At 42.1% G+C, this 7,816-nt stretch overlaps 1 protein-coding gene across 2 annotated transcripts in view; it reads right to left on the bottom strand.

The window, feature by feature from the left end:
* Nucleotides 1-7,816, bottom strand: part of LOC103460674 (neuropeptide Y receptor type 2-like) — a 63,246-nt gene that overhangs the window by 21,307 nt on the left and 34,123 nt on the right. The gene's annotated exons all lie outside the window — the stretch shown is intronic.

Here is a 7,816-nt window from a genome sequence, read left to right as displayed (position 1 = left end):
CCACCCGGTTCTACACCACCTGGTCCTACACCACACCACCTGGTTCTACACCACCTGGTTCTACATCACCTGGTTCTACACCACCTGGTTCTACATCACCTGGTTCTACAACCCCCTGTTCTACACCACCTGGTTCTACACCACCCGGTTCTACACCACCCGGTTCTTCAGTTCTTCACTGAGAGAATAGACTTTAATCTACTGCTAGCAGTTTATAAATCACTGAACAGATTAAAGATCTGCTGCTTCTGGACCTGCTGACCTCTCAGGTTCTGGTCTGCATCCCCAGAACCAGAACCAAACATGCAGCATTCAGCATCTAGGTACCACAAATCTGGACCAAACTTCCATGAAACTAAATCTGTTCCTCCGTAGCTCCTTATGTGGCCCTCTAGACTCCAGATTACATCTAAAAGTCCCTCCAGTTTCTGCAAAATTCACACAAAATCAACAAATCTCCACATTTTGTTCTAATTTTACTGCAAAGTTTCTCAAAATTGTTAAAAAATATTTGAGTTTAAGTGACTGCTGCTGCAGCCTCAGACCGTTTCTGATGCAGCAAGTAATTAAAAGTCAGATTTATCATCATACATTACCACAAATATAAAAATTCATTACAAACATTTAGACTGCAAAACCCACTAAAACAATCATACATCCTGGAGGAACAGCTACTTTTTTATTTATCGATATTTTAACAGCTTAATTGGTTTAATCAATATATTCTGGCACACCGGCCCTTTAAGAACATTCAGATCGTTGATAAGGCCCAAAATGAAAATGAGTTCGACAGCCCTGACCTTCACCATCAAACCACGACTGGGGGTCAAAGGTGAAGCAGCAGTTCACCGGCGGCTGAGAAATCAGGCAGCACATGCATGTCGCCTCTACGGAGGACCTACAGTCACATGAACGCGGAGGCACACCTTCCAAAAACGGCCGCTTTTGTCCCCAGATGATCACAATCTGAGTCCTGAGGCTTTTTGTACAACCCAGAATATGCTGAGATGTCAACAGGACATGGATTAAGTTCCTCTTTAGTGAATCCTTGCCTTGCAGCTTTCATGCAGTCTGTGCAGAGACGGATTAAACTCGAACTGTAAATGGGTCATTGCATTGCTGAGTTGTTTGTGGTTAAAATGGATCCGACTATTTCGAATAAAGTGGCATAAATCCCACTTGGCCAGAAAACGCTCAATAAACAAAAAGAGTTTCTTAATTTGACAATCCCGAGTCTGGCTTTGACCCTCGGATGAACCGACTCAAACACCTTCTGTCAACACATGCAGGTTGGGGATCGGTGTGAAATGAAACATCGGTGCAGAAACGCCACATGAATCAGACAAAGCGCAGGAGGAAACGTGAACAAAGTGAAGGCGGAGAACAACCGGGTCCTTCAGGCAGAAGCTGTGAATCCACCGCCGCGTCGGCTGCAGGAGCTTCTGTTCTGCATGACGTCCGTACAAAGACGGGCTGGCGCAAAGACGAAGACGACAAAAACATTTTTCACCCCAGCTGGTCATTTACATGTTTTCTTTGCTGACCAACCTTAATCTGACCTGTGAAGAGAAAAACTCCAACAAAGCAGGAACGAACCAACTGCACCATCCACGTCCTCTACAGAAAACGGCCAAAGGAGACAGGATTACGGCTTCCTTGGGTTTTATCTTCGGTGATGATACTTGACTTTGATCATGAAGAGATAATGTTGCACCCAGTTGAGTGTCATCATTAGGGCTGTTGTAAACGATTATTTTAGAAATCGAGTAATCTATAGATTTTTCTTACGATTAATCGAGTAATCGGATAAAAACAATTATGAAATAAAATATTGGTAAATCTTCCATAACACCAGTGTTACTATCGGATATCAACATCAGTCTATTTTTTCCACCTTTGAGCTTCCCTACCAGTTACTTTTTTGTAGACCGGGGGAGCAAAACGGGATATTTACGGCTCCTCCGTTCAGAAACTCATCTACCAGCCATGTTCCGCCTCCCGTYTGTTCAGACCGGGATGATATAAGTTTATTGTGCGGTTCGTCCGTAAAGCTGCTCTTACCCTGTAAGCATCAACCCTCAGCCGCCCGCCGTGTTCAGTCTCTCCGCTCACCTGTAKAAATCCTCCTCAGCTTCTTCCCGCCGTTCAACCAGCAGCTCCGGAGCAGAAAGGCTGCCGGACTCCCGGCATCGCGCCGTCATTTTAAGGATGTTTATTGGTCCCACAAAAACGATGAAAACCCGGAATTATCACCAATCAGTAAAATCCCCGCGGGCCGAACTTGAAGATTGGACGTTATGCCGCYAACACGTAGCTTCCGTCAACAACTCAGAGGCGGAAGTCAGAGCTCCGCGCAACGCAAATAATGTTCCGGCTGAAACACGGTGCGCTAAATGATAAAACATAAATTAACGAAGCTTCGAGGCAGGTCAATTTTCCTCGAGGAATTTTAATAATCGAGGTACTCGAATCACTCGAGGAATCGTTTCAGCCCTAGTCATCATCAATAAATTCAACTAAATGCCCAGATATGGCACATTGTGCATGTGTCTCTTTGGAATTTACCAGAAGTAAAACCGTCATTTATGTCTATAAAACAGTTTTTTTGGATGGTAAAGGAAACGAGTCCAATGAACTGAAGATTTTCTTCATCTACACTTACAACAGGGAACCATGTTTTTTTTTCATAAATCCATAAATTTGCAGTAGAAACTTAAAATATACTTGGTGAGATCTTGTGTTTAAATGAAAGCGCCTACTCTGCTCCTCCTCGTTAAAACCCAGCTGAGGTCGTTCAAACCCAGGATCCATCCTGATTACTTTTCTTTCTGGGTTTTCCAGGTAAATCTCACTGGAAGGAGAACCGAGGGAGAATATATCTAAACTAACTCGGAACCAAAACACAAAGTGGCCTGCTGGCATCATTCCAGCGATCTTCAGATCAGTGTTGAAGCCAGCAGTTCATTTCACACGAATCGGAAAGGAAACTTTCAAATCATTCTTCTGTCAACCGTAGTTTCCTTCAAGAAAACAGACTGTCAATGTCACTTTGCATCAAAAAAGGCAAGAAAACTGCTGCAAGTCAGAAGAAACCCGACCAACCAGTAACTGAATCATCAAGAACACAAAGTGAAGTTCAGCTGAGGGATTGGGAGCCACCAGTGAAGAGCTTGATGAAAAGGTCAGCAGGTCAAAGAGTTTCTGCAGGGATAACGATGTCGGGACAGAAAACAAAGAGGAAAACACCGTCCTTGAAGCGGCGCACGGATTGGACCGCAGAGAACCGAGTGAGTTTATTTTCTGAGACGAAGCACCTTAAGAAACCCTGATAATGAGAAGAAAGGGTGAGTGCTGCGCTGAAAGCATCCTGAGACCATTCATGGTTTGGAGTGTGCCCACTACTCCACCTCAAAACATCAGAGTGAACAAAATGCACCCGATGTTTTAGCAGCACTTTGGAGACGCAACGCTTCAGCAACACATGAAGAGGAGAAAATAACGAAATCTGAATATTTAAATCGTGGTTCCAAACTTTAAGAATCTTCAAAAAGGTGTAAGATTTACCACAACACCTGAAAATGATGAAAAAAACACTAAAAGTATGTGAAAAACGAGTTTGATGAGAAACAAAGTTTCTCAGGACACAAACAATCGTCCCTGATTTCATTAATTACAGCCAGCAGTGAGGTTCGCTTTGCTTCTCATTTTCTTAACACGTCTCAGAACAACACACACTGGAGGCCATGAAAATATGTCACTGTTAATTTCACACACACACACACACACACACACACACACACACACACACACACACACACACACACACAGATAAACTCCTACTTGGGGAAAACAAAGACGACTCCATGTGATTATTTGTTTCTGCGGCTCGTTAGCTCGGTGCGACAGATGGAGCCGGCCGGCCGGCAGCGGAGCGAGTCGGGCCGCAGCAATCCGCTCGCCTCCTTTCCTTTTGTTTTCCTCCAGTTTGGAGAAAAGATCATCCCGTCTCCGCCACTGTCGAAACAATCCTAGTTGATCTTTCTGCTGCACGAAGACGTGGAACGAGTGTTTTTAACTTTGAACGACATTTAGAAACTTGTTGCTGTTCCTTCCTGCTCTGTTGGAGGTCAGGTTTACTGACTGCACCCTGCAGTTTCTCTTATTTCTAATCACATCGTTAGCAAAGAATAATTAATCTTCCTGATTAAAAGCTCACATTACTCTGCACCTCATTACAACTCATTATCTGTGCTACATCAACGAGCTCTTGGTGCATATTTATGCTTCGTCTTACAGTTTCTATTGTCTGGTTTTAATCAATTAGTTTCACCTCCAAAATCTAATCTTATAAACTGCCGTTATGTTTATTGTTCCAAAACACTTGTGAATTGTCTTGAGGTAAGTCAGACTATAGTGTCACATAAATATGTGGGTCTACAGGCTTTAAATTGGGTTGATTAGGCGGTTACATGCGAGCGTCAGATAAAGAGGTGTGGGATGTGTGAATCACGCCTGTTCACACACACTCAGATAAATAAAGTGGAGGTGAGATCGCCCGCCATGTGCTGCAGCAGATGACTGGGAAAGTGTTTGCAGCTCTGAGGTTCTGGTGGCGTTTCTGAATATTTAAAGGTTTTCAGCCTGAAGACTCGGTGGTGACTTCACTCCTCTGCCCTTTCATGGATTCGGAGTCGGCTGTAGGCAGTGCAGTTTGAATCTGAAGGCACTTTGTTTAAAATGTAATAGTTACACAACTTATTACAATTACTGACTAGGTAATTACTCCTCTAAACAGAATATTAGCTACTTTTTTATAGAACAGCATTTATTAGTAATTACAGAAGATGAAAGGAGGCATTAACTGACTCAGGAAGCAAAGGAACAAAATGACAAAGAGGAGAAATAGCAACCTGACAGGTGGTGTACCACAGGGCTCAGTCTTTGGTACATTTTCCCCTTAATAATCAGGCAGGTTTTCTGATGTGTCTTTTCACCTCTATGGTGATGACATTCAGCTCTTCTCAAATTTTAGGAAAACTGAGTATTTAAAGTTGTTCTTCTTGATAAAAAGTATCAAACATACAAACAGTGGCTCTGTGGAAACTACTTGCATGTCAAAAATGAGATTGAAACTCTAATTATTGCCTCTGAGACCCAAATAACTCATCAAGCGTTGTCTTGGTTTAGTGGCCTTTTCTGACTCTGTCATGTCATTTTAGTGCCATTCTCATGGATTAATCAGAAACACTGTAACGAGGTAAACGGTAGTGCCACCGGTGCTACAGCCACAGAGCTCCATTAGCATTTAAAGAGCTACCAGCGCTCTGGTGGCAGCGGGGTTTAGGCGCCTTGTGGATAAAAACTGTCAGCACGGCATTTATTTTTAGCTTGTGAAGGTAACTATAACCTGTAAGAGCCTTCATCAGTTTTGCTCATACAAATGACAAAGTCTTCTGGAGAGAAATGTTGAGGGCACAAATGTAGGTCCTTTGGTAGTTGTGTTCGGTTTTCTCTCACTGCGCTCTTTTTTCTTTCATGTGGAAAATTATCACAGTTTTTTTATTTTTTTTATTACAAGCAACAGTGACACAATGTGGACCAAAACCCATTAAACATGGCCACCTCCAAGGGTGGAAATATAACAAAATATATACATTATTGAAGTAGTTATGAGTTTGGGATTACCACAAACAGCAATTTTTTAGTTGATAGGAAAATAACAGCATATTTAGGCCAACATGTTGAACTAATCCTGGATCCCTTTAAGGGCTGGTGATGAAAGCCTTGGTTTCTTTATGGCAACCTTCTGCGTTGCTCTCGCATCTCCATATGTTCTCTATGGCGTTCTGGTCAGGCCAGTTTTCTGACCAATCAACCACAGCAACAGGACGGTCAGTGGACCAGCGTTTGTTACGTTTGGTAGTGCGGTAAAGTACCAAGCCCTCCTGGAAAATTAAATGAGCATCACTTAATTATAAGGTTTTTCTGCAACAGTTTCTCCCTCCTCTCGGCTCTCTGGTAATTTGCTCAGATTGAGCGCTCAGTGTGCAGCCAGCTTCGGTAACAATGACGCTTTGTGCCTCTGTATTACCTCTTAAATCTGAAAATCAGATCAAATTACGTGAAATTTTCTGCATCGTACTTGAATCCAAGCCCTTGTACCCAACCAACACTCTGGTGAATTGTTACACCCTAATGGGGTTGTTTTTAATCATATTTACCGCATAAAAACATTTTCTGTTGGTTTAACCTTTAAGGGTCCAGATGCAGGCGGAGTTCTGCTTCTTGGCAGAAAACCTATTTCTGTCGCCTTTTGTTAGCGCCTGCTTCACTTCTTTGGCGATTTTTTTTCTTAATCACATTTGATCTGATGCCATTATGATCCGACTTTGAAGTTCAAAGCGAGAAACGAACTGCAATTATAATCAATACAAAGACTGTATTTTAGTGGTAATGACCACTCTGTGTCCTCCTGGCAGCAGGAGTCAGCGGACCGACAGCTTCCTGCTCCAGGAAAACTCAACCCGCAGTCCAACAGAAATCTGAATCTTAAAAGCTTTGGCATCAACAAACGATAAAATTTAAATTCAGAGATGCTTTATTTATCCCTAAGGGAAAGTAAATGTCCTAAACTGTCATCATATGGGTAAGTATTAGAGTCCTGATACATGTAGGCAGATATTCATGTTAATCCATGATAAAATGCTGATAAAATGACTTATTTTCCTCATAAAATGCATCTGATTACCATTTTAAAGCCCGCAGTGAGTCACTTTTTATCTCTGACTTACGTATTTTTCTTTTGTTCAAATTAAAAATGAATGTGGCTCATTAAAAATAAGCAATCAGGCTTGTTTGATCAAACAAAAACAGAAAAGTGAGGTTTAAAATTTCAAATTCGAGTCAAAGTGTTTTCGGTTAAAAGAACAAGTCAGATCGTGTCATCACGCAGCTTCGCCTGCAGTAAAACTCATCTTCATTTGTTTTAATTCCTTCATCACCACCGGAGCAGAAATCTGGATCATCGCTGCTGACAGAGTTTCATTTAAAACCAGCAGATCCGTCAAACGGCTCAAAGCTTTCATTCTTTCAAACACAAGAGAGCGAACATTCATTTAGATTGCTGTCACCAAACCACGACTTAATCAAGTCCAACATGTTTCAGATTAGCGCAGAGCACATTACACACACTTACATCAGTCTCCTTTAAAGCCGTCTCACTACACACACGTATATATAAATATATATATATAATAAATGAAGAGGGGGACGTTTTGTCCCAGGAGGAAATGAAAGAATCTCCACAAACAGAAAATTCCACACGCAATCCCAGGCATGCAACATGAAAACCCATTTCTGATGGGATTTTAATTCAACTCTTCCTTTTAGTTTAGTGGTTCTTAACCTTTTTTGAGGTTCCGAACCCCCCAGTTGCATATGCACCTTCACCGAACCCTTCTTATTCCAACCCCCCGACACACGAAATAGTTTGCGGTATTCTGATTTAGTAATGTAATTATATTAGTTGCGTTACCACCCCCACACCACTAGAGGCAGTAGCAACCCCGAAAAGATGCGACTAAGGAGCAGATTTAGATTATAGAATTTGGTAAAAACTGTGAGCTTTGCTGAAGTAAATAAAGACAAAAGTTCAAATCCCTGCTGAGAGTGGAGCTCCTTCAATCAGGGCTCCTCCGCAGCTCTGATTGGCTAAGAAATGCAACGTGATCCTCTGATTGGCTAAGCAATGTAACGTGATCCTCTGATTGGCTAAGCAATGTAACGTGATCCTCTGATTGGCTAAGAAATGTAACGT

Source organism: Poecilia reticulata, unplaced genomic scaffold (assembly GCF_000633615.1).
Source record: "Poecilia reticulata strain Guanapo unplaced genomic scaffold, Guppy_female_1.0+MT scaffold_275, whole genome shotgun sequence".
Lineage (NCBI taxonomy): Eukaryota > Metazoa > Chordata > Actinopteri > Cyprinodontiformes > Poeciliidae > Poecilia > Poecilia reticulata.
The sequence above is the reverse complement of the archived record's forward strand: the minus strand, read 5'-3'. Positions and strand labels throughout refer to the sequence as shown.